General features: G+C 38.9%; 1 protein-coding gene across 5 annotated transcripts in view; it reads right to left on the reverse strand.

The window, feature by feature from the left end:
- The window catches only part of LOC129763196 (band 4.1-like protein 4), a 518,162-nt gene that overhangs the window by 451,811 nt on the left and 47,473 nt on the right, over window positions 1-18,878 (reverse strand). The gene's annotated exons all lie outside the window — the stretch shown is intronic.

Genomic DNA, 18,878 nt, shown 5'->3' on the forward strand with positions numbered 1-18,878 from the left:
AAGTTCTGTATCTCAAAATGTTTGTATTAGTAAGTTCTAAAAGTCTTCCGAAGACAGTTTGTATGTAGAATTTGACATATAAAAGTTAGAGCAAAAAACCAGTTTTTTCATGGTGACCCTAAAGTAACTTAGAAAAAAGGCGCTATTTCAGTTATTTCAAGAGAAACCCTTTAATGGATTGCATCTTCATCTGAGATTCGCTTCATAAACGTAATGAAAATGACGTTTTGAAGAAATTCGTGATTTGTGATAAAAATGGATTATTTACGACAATGTTAGGTGGCAAAAAACTTGGGGTAAACGAAATGAACCCAAAATCCGGTCTTCGCCCGCTTCTGTTTCTGGTTTTTAAAATTATAGTTGGCAACCCAGGTTACAAGAATTCATTTCAAAAGCAATTGCCCTCCAAGTCCTACGTCAAGTACACGTCCGTGCCTCTAGGCACGGACCCATCTACTTTTCAAACCTTTTTTTTTTCATTCCTGGAAGGCGCGAAGCTTATTATGTACTTTTTTTCATCGATTCAACTCAACAATGGAAAATCCTAGGAGAATGTATTCTATGAGTGACAAACAATTGAAACACATTCATAGCAACACATACGTGACAAAAAGCAGTTTCTATTTTTGAGATTTATAAAAAAACAAAACGAGTTTCACCCTTTTCAGAAAACAGTCTGTTCTTATTTTGGGAGAATTGAGGGTGCATAAATGCTTGATTAGCTGATATTTTCACATCCATTGTGTTTAAATGCGTGAAACTCTCTATAGAATTATTAACGTGACAAGCCACCGCAAGCAAAATGGCTCAAATTCCACCCGCTAAGATTGATGAAGATACGGGGCGCAAAGCTTTCACTCAGCCCACATGATTATACGCTCCCATCGGACCAGGTTTGCCAAGTCATTACGCAGATTACATCGGCGTCGATTATTTTTGCCCAGCGATTTCTATTGATTCCACCAACCTTCCACTCTTCTATCTGCCAAATCATCGTATTTATCGATCTCTTCAAAAGACAGCCTCCGCGTCAACCATTCGCCCCCTGTAGGTACACTTAATCGAGTGTTGTAATCAGAGAACTGGAACACTCTTTCCCCTCGAAGCGGAGCGGAGCGGTTTTGGGTTCTTCCGCCTATCGAATCGGACCAGAAAGGAAACTTCAAAAGTTTCCAGCTTTCACTGGATACGTCATGCACTGTTAGTTGTAAGTTTGAAAGGCGGCAGCCGACGGCTCAGGAGGTGGAGCACAATCGAAGCCAAGAGATGGATTATTACCGCCTGTTGGAATGTTGAACAGAAGCGGGCTGCCACCGCGTGCCGTCACAGTGTTTCGAAGCGTAGGCGGATGCGGTCTCTCTTCCGTCCAATCGCTCGGGTAAAATTCGATTCAAACGATTTGTAATCAACATTTTGGCGGAATGAATGGATTGATGGATTTGATGGAACAAGGTCGTTTGATCTATTATTCCAACGGATAATCAGTTTTGTGCTGTCAGAATGAACAGATTTTTTTCCATTGTGTGTGTGTGTGCTGTGTGAAGAAGACGGTGCTCACGCAACGTGAATTTATGAAGGTCTGATAAACCCTACAAGGGAGACATCCCACCCCACTCGAGCCAAGATCAAAACGATGCTCAAGCGCAATTTCGTTTGCGTAACAACTTCTCAAACTTCCTCCCATCGGCATCGCATTCCCGCAGCCATCGCCGAGTAAATGTCATCCGACACCCGCCAAACAGCTCAATTTCATCTCGTATCACATCAAAGTCGTTAGTCACCGACAAAGCGTTAAATCACTCCACGCCTACCATCCGATACGAGTGCCACCCCCATGCACATGAACATGTCCTCGTCGTCATCGTCATCCCAATCGATGTCTTTGGCTGCGGCGCAATATCTTGTCGTCATAAAATCGATTACAAACTTGAAGCTCGGTTTATTCATATAGCAAGTTCAACAAGTGCTGTACACAGCCTTCGCCTTTGGAACTGGTGCATTGATGTGCTCTTCATGTGCGTGTAACGAGGAAGCAGTGTTAATACATCCCAGTCTTTCTCCAGCTTCCAACAGTCAGTGGTATGGGGGAGTGGACGTGTGGATCGATGTGTTCAGCTCGAATCTCGAAGCGGGAGGCTACAAGAACAGTTAGACAGACACTGGCGTGGCTGATAAGACAAGCCGCAGGTTGGAATCATGGATGAGTGACATTTTTCCTAGAACAGTCAAATCCGAATTGAAACTCATTGAATGTTTTGAGAAGAACGGTCTATCGAGTTTTTGTATCTTCGTGACAGTGACGTTAACTTCAAAACTTGATCTTACCGGTGCTTCTGGGCTATTTTGTAGAGTAATCGATTCTTCATGCTAAAAATTGCGAAGCTTTCGAAAACACGATTTTCAGTATCTGAGGTAAGCTTCATCTCAAGGATGGTTATTCTTTGGTCATTCTGTCAAATATACACCGGGAATAAATGTTTTATTTACTTTGAATTTATATTATCGCCTTCGCCTTCGAAATAGACTTGAGCAAGGATCCCCCCTAAGATTTTCAACCAGAGAGAGAGCCGGCAAGTCCGAAAAATTAGGTTTTTGATCCTTAAACCATTAGTTTAATCAATTAGTTTTTAGTTTACATGCTGGTATGAATAGAAGCATTGTTTTGCTGGAATATGAATTTTTTTTGACGATATCCACGCAAAAACGGTAGGAGCGAGGATTCCAGAACATGTGTGTAATCCTTGAATGATGTGAAAGCTATTTTGAGCTTTCCGGTTGCGCAGAATCCCGCCCAAACCATGCACGAGCCTCCACCAAAATTCCTGGCTAAAATATACTGTTCCTTCTTCCGTAAATCACACCAGTACCCGTTGAAACCATCAGGACCATCGAAATTGAACTTATTTTCGTCAATGAAGATAACCTATACATTGAAGAACTCTTCGTTATGGTATATAGCAAAATATATTCTTTTGGAAACATTTTTTGTCACAACATACCATGTGAGGTATCCGATTTTTTTAGCTAAAGTCTGCTTCATTTAATATTGGAACAAATTCTTTTGCTCATTGTGGCGCTCCTAGTGGACGGATTTGGAAACTTTTTTCACCCACGTGTCGGGAAATTCATTACCTTTCACCATGTATTTATGTCATAACACCAAACGATAGCATTTTGTAAACAACCGCCATGGAAGCCGAACGGAGAGATAAAATTGTGCACGATTTTCTTGAAAATCCATTGTTGTCGGTATCTAAAGCTAGCTAAACAGCTTAAAATGCCCAGAAATACCGTATGGCGTGTTATCAAGCAGTACAAGGAAACATTGACGACGGCTCGGAAGCCGCATTCGAAGCGTCGGAGTGGAACTGTCGACCGGAAACTGCGTGGGAAAGTCATCAAGGCCGTCAAGAGGAATCCCAATCTTTCAGACCGCGATTTGGCCAATAAGTTCCAGGCCGCTCACAGTACGGTGCGACGAATTCGTCTCCGGGAAGGAATAAGGTCATTCCGAGCCAGCAAACAGCCAAATCGGACGCTGAAGCAGAACAATGTGGCCAGAATCTCGAAAGCTGTACGTCCAAGTGCTGTCCGTATCGAAAGCTGTACGACCAAGTGCTGTCCAAGTTCGACGGATGTATTCTGATGGATGAGACCTACGTGAAGGCGGACTTTGGGCAAATCCCAGGTCAAAAATTTTATTTGGCGACGGCTCGGGGGGATGTACCTGCAAAATTTAAGCTCGTGTTTGCGGATAAATTCGCCCGCAAGTACATGATTTGGCAGGGGATATGCAGTTGTGGACAGAAAACCAAAGTCTTTCTCACTGACAAGACAATGACATCAGAAGTCTACAAAAAAGAGTGCCTACAGAAACGGATTCTGCCGTTTATTCGTGCCCACGACCGTCCAGTAATGTTTTGGCCGGACCTCGCAAGCTGCCATTACAGCAAAACGGTTATGGAATGGTACGCAACGAACGGGGTCAGCGTAATACCGAAGGACCTCAACCCCCCAAACTACCCCCAGTTCCGGCCGATAGAGAAATACTGGGCAATCACGAAGCGGAGGCTTAAGGCAAAGGGAAAACTTGTTAGGAACATGACTCAAATGAAGAACTGGTGGAATCAAATCGCCAAAACGGTGGACTAAAAGGGTGTGCGCCGCCTAATGTGCCGTATTACGGGAAAAGTACGAGAATTTCTTCGAAACAGCAATGAATAATTTTTTTAATTTTTTTTTATGAAAGAGTAAAGAAAATGCTACATTTGTATGAAAAACAAATTATGAATTCGTTAATAAATGACTGAACTACACGCAATTGTTTGTGCTCCAATATTAAATGAAGCAGACTTTATTTCCCGCTCATTCCGGTCAGAGAGCTTTGATTTACGTGGAGCTTTTCATCGTATACTTGAGGATTCGTCAAATAATTGCGAACTACTTGATGGGATCGTCCAATCCAACGAGACATTTCTCTGATACTATCATTTTCTTGGTGAAATCGAGTTGTCTTTCTTCTCTCTCCGTGAGGACTTTTCCCTTCGGCATTTTCCAGATTTAATTGATCAAAACAACGAAATCAACGGAAAATGTAACTGGTCTTATAGAAACTTGACAGTTGAAAATACGAAAACATTCGTTTACGCTCAGCGCTTGCATACACATACATATGAAAATCGTGCAGTGTATGGTAGTCACCAATACCTACACACTAGAATATAAGCGAAGTTTCAGATTGGAACGCAGAAAAGTTGACAGATCTACTGGTGAGAGCATGCGACACTACCATGCCGAGGAAAGTTGCACCAAAAAATGGAAGACGCCCAGCTTACTGGTGGAACGACTCTCTTCGCAACCTTCGCGCTAGCTGTCTTCGAGCCAGAAGACGCGTTCAGAGAGCACGAAACAGTGCTGATAGAGAGGAACGTAATACGGTGTACCGAGCAGCTAGAGCCGCTTTGAAACGGGAAATTACAATGAGCAAAGCGAACTGTTTTAAGGAGCTGTGCCGAGAGGCAGATGCCAACCCATGGGGCAACGCGTATCGAGTCGTGATGGCGAAGATCAGAGGACCTGTGACGCCCGTCGAATCGTGTCCCGAGAAGCTGAAGGTCATTGTGGAGGGTTTATTTCCGATGCATGATCCTACGATATGGCCACCGACACCGTACGCCGAAACAGCTACCGAACGTTCTCAAGTTTCCAATGAAGAACTGGTAGCAGTGGCGAAGAGACTGCAGGTAAAGAAAGCGCCCGGCCCCGACGGAATCCCCAACGCGGCCTTGAAAAAGGCGATTCAGGCGTTCCCGGACATCTTCAGGATAGTGCTACAGAAATGCCTGGATGATGGTCACATTCCTGGGTACCTGTGCAGAATTCTAGGAAGCTACTTTCAGAACCGCGTCCTAGTCTACGAGACGAGCATGGGGCGGACAATGTTGAATATAACGGCCGGCGTACCACAAGGCTCTATCCTGGGCCCAACGCTCTGGAACGTAATGTATAACGGTGTACTGAATCTGAAGCTTCCCAAAGGCGTGGAGATCGTGGGCTTCGCGGATGATATCGCTCTCACAGTGGCAGGCGAGACACTCGAAGAGGTGAAGATGCTTGCAATCGAGTCCATCGTCTCAGTAGAGAACTGGACGCAAGCAGTGAAATTGCAGATTGCTCATAATTAAACGGAAGTATTGTTGGTGAGTAACTGCAAAGCCGTGCAGCGAGCGGAAATTACAGTCGGGGAACACGTGATACCTTCTAAGCGTAGATTGAAATACTTGGGGGTTATGATCGACGACCGGCTGAATTCCAACAACCACGTCGACTACGTCTGCGAGAAAGCAGAGAAGTCCATTAGCGCGATAGCGAGAATAATGCCGAATAACGCAGAACCTTGCGGTAGCAAAAGACGTCTTCTGGTTGCTGTATCCTCGTCCATACTGCGGTATGGAGCACCAGCCTGGTCTGCGGCTCTCGAAACCCATCGGAATCGTAGAAAACTGGACCGTACGTTTCGGCTCATGGCGATGCGAGTGGCGAGCGCGTATAGGACGATCTCGTTGGAGTCAGTCTGCGTTATCGCCGGCATGATCCCGATTGGCATCACTCTGGCGGAAGACGGAGAGTGCTACAGACGGAAGGAAATCAGAGGTATCCGGAAAACAGCGAGAGTAGAATCACTCTTGAAGTGGCAGCAGGAATGGGACTCGGCGGAGAAAGGTTGGTGGGCGTATGAGCTCATACCGGTACTATCGACCTGGCTGATGTGGAAGCACGGGGAGGTGAATTTTCATCTGACACAGTTCCTGTCTGGACATGGCTGCTTCAGGCAATATTTGCACCGGTTCGGGCACGCAACGTCGCCACTCTATGCGGAGTGTGAAGACGTGGAGGAAACACCAGAACACGTGGTATTCGAGTGTCCCAGGTTCACCGCCGCGACGAGAGGAAATCTGTCGCGAGGAGGGCACCTGGAACGCTGTGAACAGTGTAATTGTGCACATCATGTCCGAGCTACAGCGGAAGTGGAGGGTCGACCAGCGTGGTAATAACCCCTGACCGTAGAAGAGAAACAACTGCGAGAGCTGCTGCAACGGACTGTACCCCACGAGAGTCGCTGTGACGGAGTGCGCGTTATGTTGGAGGGCACTGCCTAATCGGCGCTCCGTTGGGAAGAGAAATCCTGCGAGGGTGGCTGTGACGGGGCGCGCGTCAAGTTGGAGGGCGCTTCCTAATCGGTTCACGTCTCGACTGGTGAGAAACCCCGCGAGGGTGACTGTGACGTGTTGCGCGTCAAGTTGGAGGGCAATTCCTAATCGGTACACGTCTCGACGGGTAAAAGGAATCCTTTGCAACGGATGTGCGCGGCGGAGTACAACGGATTCGTAAATGAGATATACAGAGAAAAAGGGAAGGATCAACGCTAGTTAGCGTTGAAAACTCGTGAAGTGCATGAGCACAGCCGCCCCCTGAAGTAGTCGCCTAGATGTGGTCCCGGGGGGAATGAGGCTACGAGTAGAGGGCTTGGTTTTTGTGGGTGCGATCCCCACTGGACGTCTGGGTTATCCCTTCCCAGATAAGGCTGGAAGGACGTTCCTCACCTCTATAAAAAAAATAAAAAAATAAAAAAAAACACTAGAATATAAATTGAAGCATTGTTTGTTTACAAAGACACAAAGCAGCAATATTATCACCTGGTCTTATAGAAGTTGGACAGAGTGTAGTTACCCTGCAGAGACAAGTATGTTACCCTGCAGAGACAAGGGAGCAGCCTTCAACTGCCGTCGCATGTATAGCTACGTATAATATAATACGCATAAGAATACAGAGTGACGAGTCGTCTAACGCGACTCAGCCTCTCATACCGGCACACTTTCTCATCGGTCGGCCACAAAATACTGTTCCCGAGCTTAATCAGTTGGTGCGTCGCATTGGGCCCTCGAGCAGGTGAAAGTATGTGTTACCCAGGAATTTCGAGTTCGGAGGCAGACCGAGTACCTATCAACACTTCAACGGATGACAAGATGGCAGAGCGTAGCACCGAACATTTCGGTTGGAGATGTTTCACTATTGGTGGCAGATAACGAGCCCGGACGGAATAGAGCAGAAATTCCTCAACGTAATTTGGTGACCGGTCCATGTTGTGACGGATTATCAGGATGTGGCCCACTCCAATCGTGGCAATTACTATTTTGCTTTCATTGTGACACAATAGTCCTCGATAATAAGGATATCTTCATTTTTGGAAGCTCTATTGTTTCTAATCCGTATATAATCATGATGAGATTATATAGTTTGAGTTGAAATCCAATACTCATATCATATGTGTGTGGTATACATCATTAAGGGAGTGTGAAATGAGCTTACTCATTTAATAGAAGTGTGAACCGAACTGAACTCGACGTACTTGACACATACGGTGAACCAGTGTGAGTGATACCACTATATAATACAAGGGATACCACAACTACTTGTATCTCATAGTATGCGATGCTCTGGTTAATATGTATAACCATGACTCGACCCCTCTCCTCTTCCGGCGTTCGGACCGAATAGACGAGCTCTAACGTTGGGGGATTTTCCCTTCGGAGTGTGAAGTTCACAATATGCATCTGTTTCTTTCCGTCCGATCGATTGCTTTCGCGCCTATTTTATACCCCCGGAACACAATATCTATAGGTGGATTAAATAAGACTTTGTATCATTAAACTCTTGAACTATTTTTTAAATGACCGTAGGTGAAGAAATCAGTTAATTTTTATACATGTTGGTGCATATTACAAAGATTGATGAACTTCACCCCGAAGCAGTTTTGCCACACGTACAGATTTATCTGGAAAGGTACAGATTTTCTCGTTATTTTTGGTACAGATTCTGTACGGTAAAGAATACAGATTTTTGTCAAACAGTACAGATTGGTACAGATTTTTTCCGCGTGTGATTTTTTTTACATTTGAACTCATAAGAAGGATTATTAGGTGGATCAGATGGCAGAATTTGCGATAGCTGCCATAGCTATTTTTCACATTGTGACGTCGATATTTGTGTTTATATTCAATTGCCTTCCACATCCATGTGAAAACGCTTTTTTTCGGCAAGTTTTTAATCGATTAAAAACAGATCTTTTCGTTCCCACTGAGTATGCTTATAATGTGACAGTGTGCAGTGGATATTTCTGAAATGATGGACGTTTTTGCTCCTTAAATGATGGAAGTAAGTCACAATAAAATTATCATCTATTGAAAAACAACCAGTGACAAGATTTCATGAGCATTTTGGCTCATGACATCATCTAATTGTGGGTTATTTAAATATTGTTTCGTCTCTTCCATATACATTCCATATTGAATGCAAATAATGACAGCACCATATTTTGTTTATCAATACAAATATACTCTGCCTACTGCTCCACCTTATATGTACTTCATTGCATTTGAACAAAGCAACATTAAGGTACATGACGACTTTTACGCCGCAGTATCGCTTGGTGCTGCTGCTCATAAAAGTATTTACAATCCAATAATTGATCAGTTTCATAAGAAAAGAATTTCTTGCAAGGATCGTCTGAAAGGATTCGCGTCGAACAAAAATCAATCGCCTAGATCTATTGGATATAGTCGTAGTAGTTGTCAAAAAATACATGTCATTCGCTGGCTAATACGAGGTAATACAGAAAAATTTAGAACTCAAGCCACTTAAAATCCTAAACCCTAAACTCGGCCAGTTTATATTTATTAAGAAATATGGGTAATTTTCAGTCCATAATGTAAAGTTTCGATAAAATTATAATGAAATTTTTATTAGAGATCTTTTTTTTCCTAATTTCAATTCATATTTTTGTATATTTCGATGAATTTCAGCTCGGTTTTGAAGTTTCTACCGATGAAAGTTGAAGAAATGCCAGATTTCAATTTAATTTAATAAAATTGAAAATAGTTTCAATGAGTTTTTGTTTATGTTCATATAAATGGTTTCGAAATCGACTCACCAATGATACGATGAACGCTATTTTGAGCTCAAAGGGTTTGATTATATATCTCGAAAATTTTAATAAATGATAGTATGCGCTCCCGTGGCCGAGTGATTAGCGTCACACTTAACATGCCGGGGGTATTTTTAGTCAAAAAAAATTTCCTCCGACTAGCACTGTGGTCACGCGTATTCTAGAGCTTGCCACTCAAAATGTATTTAAGGCGTGTTATTTGACATAGAAATCTCACCTAAGTACTAATAAAAATGACACAAGTAATACTACGTTAGCACCATTGAAGAAGCAGAAGAGGAAGAAAAAGAAGACGAAGAAGAAGAAGAAGAAGAAGGAGAAGAAGAAGAAGAAGAAGTAAGCAATCTAGATTCAGAAAAACTATATATAAGCATCATCAAACACACGAATGACTTGCAAATGTTAATGTAGTACAGGTCGGACTCGATTATCCGGAGTATTGATTTTTTTTCACTCCGGATAATCGAGTCATAAAAAAAAATCTGTCGATGAACGTATTATAATTGAGGGGCTTAGAATGAAAGGGGTGTGAGTGATTTGATCGATTTCTCTACATCGACTCTCTCTTTGGGTCATAACTTAGCTTCAAATACATTCCCAGCTGTATTTACCAACGTGGAAAATAGGTCAGAACCTCATCTATCGGATTCTATAGCAAATTTAAATTGGAAAGTTTTTGCAGTTGAGTTATTAACTAAATAAAAAGTTGATGAAGAGAAAACGATCAAGTCACTTACACCCCTTGCATTCTGAGCCCCTCAATTATAATTTGCACTTATTTATTAAACGGTTTTATCTAGGTTTACCCGTTTGTATGTTTGTATGTTTGTAACTTTGTAACTTTGTAACTTTGTAACTTTGTAACTTTGTAACTTTGTAACTTTGTAACTTTGTAACTTTGTAACTTTGTAACTTTGTAACTTTGTAACTTTGTAACTTTGTAACTTTGTAACTTTGTAACTTTGTAACTTTGTAACTTTGTAACTTTGTAACTTTGTAACTTTGTAACTTTGTAACTTTGTAACTTTGTAACTTTGTAACTTTGTAACTTTGTAACTTTGTAACTTTGTAACTTTGTAACTTTGTAACTTTGTAACTTTGTAACTTTGTAACTTTGTATGAAGCGCTGTTCCACATTAATAGAAATTTAACCCCATTCCTGTTGACCGATTGATCTGAAATTTGGAACAAAACCTCTCCAATATGGGTATCAAAAGGAAGTTCTCGTCTAGTAGAACATAGCAGATCATAAAAAATCCAATTCCAAGATGGCCGCAGTCCCCAAACAACTAATTACTTTTTAAATGGTTTCATTCAGCTTGACCTGTTTGTATGTATGTTTGAACCCTACAAGGTTGTCCAACATTAATAGAAAATTGAACCCGTTCCTGTTGACTGATTTTGGAAGACAACTTTGATTCTACTGTCATAATAAAACAACGTATTCTATGGTCTTGAAAAATTCAATTTGGCCATCACTAAATAATAGCTGAATGACTTGACATGGAGAACACGAAACATAATAAACAATATAAATTCAAAAATGTCGCCGCCACTAAATAGTCGACTATGTATTTTTTGCAATTCCCTCAATATCGCTGTCAAATTAAATTATTTGACTAATAGAGAACAGTACATCATGAAAATATTCCGAAGAAAATTAGGTAAGAAATAAACGTTTTTATTTTAGTCTCATCATTGCCGTAGATCAATGAAGGAACGGATGTGACAACTACTAACTGCTATTTGCCAAATTATTTTCTAGCTCTTAGTACATTAAACCGATTAACTTAAAAAGTTTTTTTTTACTTATTTTATTTTTTAGTTTTTAGAAAATTATCTGTATCATTAGTATACTTCTCTACATTAAAACCATTCAAAAAATGTATGTTTTTTTTCAATTTTTGTTTCTTACCTGTCTTGATGTACTGTATTCTATTAGTCAAATCATTCCATTTGATACCAATATTGAGGGCATTGCAAAAAAAAGATAGTCGACCATTTAATGGCGGCGACCTTTTCGAATATATGTTGTTCATAGTGTAGTGTGTTCTCCAAGTCAAACCATTCAGCTATTTTTTAGCGGCGGCCAAATTTAATTTTTCAAGATCAAGGAATACGCAGTTTTATAATGACAGAAGAATTAAAAGTATGCTCCAAATTTAAGATTTTCAATTTTCTAATTATGTGGGACAACCCTACAAACACTCAAACATACATACAAACAAGGCAAGCTGAATAGAAACATTGAAAAATAATTGTTTATTTGGGAACTGTGGCCATCTTGGATTTGGATTTTTCATGATCTACTGTGTTCTAGCAGTCGAGCACTTTCATTTGATACCCATATTGATGGGGCTTTGAAAAAAAAATATGACGCCGTTTTATGATGGGGGCCATTTAGGATTTGCATTCTAGATTTTACCTGAATTTTCACTAGGAATTGTTTATCGCTATTGCCACTATTTTTGCAGTGGCCGCCATCTTAGATTTCCATTTTTCATAAATAACTATATTTTACTGGCCCAGCCCTTTCATTTGATACCAATATTGATGGGGTTGTGAAAAAATATATATGGCGCCATTTTGTAGTGGCCGTCATCTTGGATTTGCATTTTTCATAAATAACTGTATTCTACTAGTCAAGCCCTTTCATTTGATACCCATATTAGCTATTCAATATGGCATTATTATACAAATTATTCAAAATTTCCGAAAATCAAAAATAAAATACTCCGGATAATCGAGTCTAAAATTCCGGATAATCGAATCCCGGATAATCGAGTCCGACTTTTATTTGTAGTAAATAAATGAGTATTTTCTCGTGCTAATAAAATGCATTAGTCAAAGGTAGCAGTCTAATGGATAGCAAATAACCGAAAAATATCAGACAAATAACGACACAACTCGTAAAAGTAACAAAGCAATAGTCTTTAAAGTCATAAAGTCTTCAAAGACTTCAGAATAGTTTTTGAATCGTAGTTAGTTTTTATTTATGGACAATGAACGTATTCACGTGTATTATAAATTGGGATATACAATCAACTAGGCTTAAGGAGTGAAGTGCCGACAGTAGCTACGCGTTTTGAAAGTATCCCCACACGACGGTACTCATTCATTACGTTTCAGTTGTTTCAGTTGCATTAGTGAACCTAATTTTTAATTACAATTTGTGTGAATGAGAGTTTAGTACAATCACATTGCAACCGACCGCAAGCGCCCAAACCTCCAATGTATAATCGCTCCTGCCTTCGAACAGAGCACACATTTATGGTGTAACAAACTGCTATATTGCTGGTACACATGTTACAACATTACACAACCCTGCGGTGCCATCAATCAGCGGCAGCAACAGTTTGATATAATGCTCCGAACTTGATTACGTTTCGGGGAAGGTGTAACGAAAAGGTAACCATCATCAGCTGGTGCAGGCTGGCAGGCTGAGCTCCACTCCACACTGCTGTCGAGAGTTCAACCAAGCGATTCAACGCTCGAACCATAGTCCATCGTCGTCTAGTCCACCTAGACGAGCAGCTATCCCCATGCAGAACATCTTTTATTCATATCCGTCGGTACTTTCCATTTCGTCCAAAATTCAGTCAATTTCGGACAAATTTTTACCCGGTAAGCAAAGACCGGCATCTTCCAATGCGCCCCGTAAAAGGGCAATAACATGCTGTTTATTTTTGATCTTCCCCCTTTCCCTCCGACACACGTCAGCTCACAGCCGACCGAAATCGAAATCCCGGAATGGGCAACCGGCGTCGAAAGATATGATACATGGTTCAGCACATGTTCTACGGCGTGAAAGGTGGACGAAAGAATGACGAGAGCAATCGTTTATGCTTTCTGAGTTCCCCCCGAACCATTTTCATGTTTTCTAGTTTGCATCCATCATCGGTGCCGTGTGCCTCTTACCCGAATTTACCGTTGTCAGATCTAGATCTGGGATCTGGGTAGAGTGTGCGTGTGTATGTTACGTTTTTTTGTTCTCCATTCAATTTTTTCGGACAGCAAGGGATCAGCAGGTTGATTCTTTAGAGGTGCACCGGCTCACGATTCCGGCAGAAATTTGGGAACGGGGGTACCCATTATTTACCTTTTCGTTCTCTTCGGCCATGCCTGGAGGAACATTCTTGGAAGCGAACCTAATCACTTATCTCAATCAACGTATGGAAGAGAGCACGGCCGAACGGCACCACCGACTTTTTGAATGTTTAGTAATGAAGCAAGGCTAAATTGAAAAAAGTCCAACGAAAAAAAAATCTATGGAGAAACCAGCTGATATCAAGAATGAGGAGATGAAAAGTGATTCTCATTAGATGATTGATACCTTCCCCTCCACCACTTTCGAGGGGTGGGCGGAAAAATGGCTCCAGCATGGAAAATCGAGCGCAGCCGGTCCTACCCATCACCATATGCTGATTGAATGTACGAAATAGCTCAAGAATTTCGGGGGTTGAACAAACTATGTATTATATATATGGGGCCGGTACTGGCGCTGGCCGATGATAAAAGACCATCTGCAGGTGTGCCAGGATGGCATCGACCTCCTCCGGAGTCAACGATTGTGCTGTTTGTACACACATGGGGAAAGGGAGAGAAGAGTGAAGCTAGAGTTCAGGTGGAAGACCCCGGCGTGAATAATTGAGTGCGGATCGAGAGCCGAAAATGATTGATAGGTTCGGCTCGGGCTACTGTAATGGGCACCGTTTTGGCGCTCAGCACAATGGGCGGTGATTTGGAATGCTTGATTGGTTCAAATAGTTGATTTTTGGGTGATCCTAGATAATGGACTTCTGCCTCTTTTCGATGGATTTTTGTTTACCTTATGTTAATTTGAAGTAATTCGTCCGTTCTTGCATCACAAAAAACACAAGATTGCTTCTAGCGAAGATCGAACAATTTTCTGTGTTTTCAACAGTAGTTTACGACTCGTTTCATTTTAACGTATGAAAATTCCAAGGAACAAACGACTTCTTTTAGAATTGAAAAAAAAAATGCTTTCAACAATAGACGATTCTCAAGCCAACTCGTCTTAGGAGTTGGCATCATCATCTGAAATTGCAGCGAAACTTTGTGAGTGTGAAAATATTAGCCATTTGAGCAACTTTGCATACAAAAATTTCAATTGCTCAAAAACTTTAACAAAACTTGCAGACTCCGTCTAAAGCCATAAAGCCGATTCGAATCAGACCATCCGTTCTCTTGTGATACTGAGTTACGTACGTAGAATATTTGTTGTTTTACATATATAACATATGTTATATATGTAGAAATTGAAAAATTGATTGACTTTTAATTGGAAATTTTTATAACTTCCAATTTAGGGGATTTCCAATATTTCGAATTTTCAGTTTTGCAATTGTTAATTCTCGGAGTTTCAATTTTTGGAAATTTGAATTTTGGAAAATTCTATTTTTTTCATAACATTTTTATTTTTATGTCGCGGAATTTTTGATTTTTGGAATTTTCTGTCAGCTTTCGTAGTTTTAAATTATTTTTTTAAGGATATTTGATTTCTTGTTTCCAAAATATGCATTTTTGTTGAGGCTTATACGGCGTTAGCCTAACAGGGCTGGGAGTTCAATATTTTCACAATAATTCTTAATAGCTATGTTAGTTATTTGTGACCGATTAAATATTCGCGGTTGGCTCGAGGTTAGTATTACAATTTATTGTCATAATCGGGATGTTGTAGTCTCCAATGCTCTGTACGTGTGCCCGAAACAGGATACTTCCTATTGGGATGCAGCTGACCGTTAATCAGCAACGCCGCCCTGGTCTGCACCCCATATCTAGCGTGGTGCGTCTTTCTGGACTCGAGGAAGTTAGAATGGTCACTAACCGGCACAATCATCAGCTCGTGTAGAGTTGTCATGAGCGGTACAATCCTCAGCTATTGTTGAATAATTAGTGGAATGCACAACCTTCGGCCCGTGTATCTGTAAAGAATGTGTGTTTGTATTGCTAAATGAAAGTTCATCGATCGGATAGGAGTGATATGATACAGGGATACAACGAAGGAAACATCATTACACGTTGACATCGGCGTTTCTGAGGAACAGGTATAGATGAAGCAGAAGATCAGGATCACGGCTAACTAACATGTCCCGGACGGTTATATCCGATTGTTTGCCTTGCGCTCTAGAGATCTCTAGTCATGTCGAAAAAAAATGTCAAAAATCGACACTCTGGAACTTAGTTTTTTTCGGAATACAAGACGAAACGTTTGGTTTTGGGTACCAATAAAAATATTTATCTCGATTTTTCATTTGGAACTTGCTGCGAAATGTTGATTTGCACGATAATATACCCTATACAAAATATTAGCTCATTCGAACTTCATTTATTAGTGTTGCAGACGATAAAATTTGAGTTTTTTGAATAACGAAAAAACACCAAAAATCGGGGTTTTCGAAATAATTCTTGATGCCCAATGTCTTAAAATTGCATTACACGTCAAGATTTGCTGTCATCTTGAAAAAAAAATTGTAAAAAAAATATTTTTTTTGACACTTGGCCGTTTTTCCTTCTGAAAAAAACAAAAAAAAATGTTTGAGATAACAGCAAATCTCGACGTGTCATGCAGTTTTAAGACATTTGGCATCAAAACAAATTCTTGAATACCCCGATTTTCGATGATTTTTCGGTTTTCAAAAAACTCAAATTTTAACGTCTGCAATACTAATTAATGAAGTTCGAATGAGCATGTTGGCATGACATTCGTCATATTTTCAATTTCCGTTTTTTTTTAATTCGCAATTTTTCAATTTTCGGATTAAAATCTTATGAACTTTCAATTTTGTCAGTTTTCAAAGTTTTAAATTTTTAGCAATTTTAATTTTTAGTTTTCTTTTACATTCACAATTTTTGGAATTGTCAGTTTCTAGAATAAGAAATACTTGGAATTTTCAACTTTAATATTTTGAATATTTGGAGTTTTATGAATTTTTAATTTTTTTGAATTTTCAAATTTGGCAAATTTTAATTTTTTGGAATACATATTTACTTTCTCGATTCTTCAATTTCTTGTAATCTATAAATTTTTGGATTTTTCAATCTTTTGGATTCGATTTTTCTTTGATTTAAAAGCTTTGGAACTTACAATTTTTTGAAAATCTCAACTTTTATAATTTGTACATTTTGGATTTTTTGCTTTATTTGATCTTTTTTTAATTTTCAATTTATTTTCGATATTCGAAGTTTCAATTTATAATTTAAAATTTTTAGAATTTCAAATCTTTTTTACTCCTAATTTTAAATTCTTTGAATATTTAAATCAAGATTTTTTTTGAAATTTTTGAATTTTCAATTTTTTAGTTTCCAATGTTTTGATTTAGTATTTGGAATTTTAAATTTTTTGAATTTCCAATGAATTTCAATATTTTGCATGTTCTTTTTCTTAATTTTATTTTTTTCGAAGTTTTATTTTTTTATATATTTTTTTAAATTTAAAATTCTTTAAATTTACACTATTTGGAATTGGTAACACATGCGTAATCGATTTTTTTTTATTATCTCTTTCGTTAATATTCAATACAATTTATCCGATCATTAGGTGGACACTAACAAAACGATATAATGACAGCTTCTCTTGTGATGATGAAAAAACTTTTTATTATTTATTTTCCCAATAACGGAACACGAAGCACAATGTTGTCAGCGTTATTTCAATTGAAGAAATTAACCCCAATTTGACAAGCTTTTCATTGCAGAACAAATGCGTAAACGATTTTTTCTTTCTAGCTCACTATTCACTGCGAACATACGCATAGTTGTTTCTTTATCTATCTTTGAGATTCTCCAAAGTATTCTGTCATTCTAATATAGATGGAGACAAACGCAAGGCAAACACAATACGTCTCAAATCTGACCATTTGTTCTCCTGTTATGATGAGTTATACATTCGAACAAAAGAACATTGTTTTATATACATGATTGGCATATTCCACCGGAAAATCCACAATTATTTTCACAATAACAAAACATCAAAGTTATTTCCAATTCAAGTAATTGATTCCAATTGGACAAACTTTGCATTGCAAAATAAATACACCATCGATTTTTTCGAAAATCGAATATACGTAGACGAGTTTTTAAAAAATTTCTATTAATCTTCAATATGTCCAAAAGTATTTTATCATTCTAATTTGGCGGAGACAAACACAACGGTATATAGACGACTCAAATTTGATCAGTCGTTCTCTCGTAATGACAAGTTATATGTACGTGGGAAAATCTTTGTTTCATTCATAAGACTACCAATTTACCTACAAAATTTTGGTCAAAGAATGAAATGTAGGGAACTGTTGGAATTTTTATAGTAATGTTCCTAAGGACAATTGGAAAAGTTGTGTTTGGAAAAACTGTTTTCTTGTAGAAGTGTGTTTTCGCAGTGCCGATATATGGATAACTTGTTGATCATTTTATGGGCTATTCATATTCATTCAGAATTAAAACTATATTTTTTTCAGAGAAAATGATTTGAATTTTTAAAATAATTTATTTTCAGTATATATTTTTTTTAAATTAATTTCGATATTTTTAAATCAAAAATTTTTCAAAATCTTATATTTTATTCTTTAAATTATAATTGTTTAGATAAAAACTTGAAATTCTCGCACCTACTACAACTACGAAATGTATAGTCTCCCCGAGTTCAAGCTCAAGGTCACTCACCTACAGGATGATAAAAAAAATTAATGATATAAATACACCCGACAAAAAAAATTAGAGGAACAGAGTGCGAAGTCGGAAATTTGAAATGATTTTTGACATGCTGCATCTTCGTGAAAAATTAACGCATATCGATGGGAGGCACATCATTTTGAGGCTACAACTTTCAGGTATTAGAATAGTTTACGTACATATTTTTATCTTGGTGTGTGTAGGTGTAGTAGGCAATAATATCGGGAAGAAATTAAAAATCAATTTTTCTTTGTTTTTTCAAGAATATTCTGGACTAACACCATTTTTTTTCCAACCAACTCAACAGCAAATCCATATAACCTCATCAATCAGTTTTTTTTTTTGGTTCCAAGAACGTTCCGGATTTTCATAGGGCTTTACAAAATCGACTGTAGTTCTGCAAATATCGCAGTAAGTTCTAATGTTTCCAGGCAAATTTTTAGCCTAGTGTATTCCCTAAACATCTTTGCAGAACTACAGTCGATTTTGTAAAGCACTACGAAAATCCTGTTTTTGACCCTTTTTTGAAATCAATGCAAAAATTTGAATAATTGTTTTTTTTTTCGTCAAAGTAACAAAATATCCTTGTGCAGAATTTATTGGAGTTTTCAAAACTGCCTTTCGATTTGCGGTGCGATGGTTTTTTATTGAATTATTCGTCATCAAAGACGAAGCGGTAATT

The sequence above is a fragment of the Toxorhynchites rutilus genome, chromosome 1, assembly GCF_029784135.1.
Source record: "Toxorhynchites rutilus septentrionalis strain SRP chromosome 1, ASM2978413v1, whole genome shotgun sequence".
Taxonomy (NCBI): domain Eukaryota; kingdom Metazoa; phylum Arthropoda; class Insecta; order Diptera; family Culicidae; genus Toxorhynchites; species Toxorhynchites rutilus.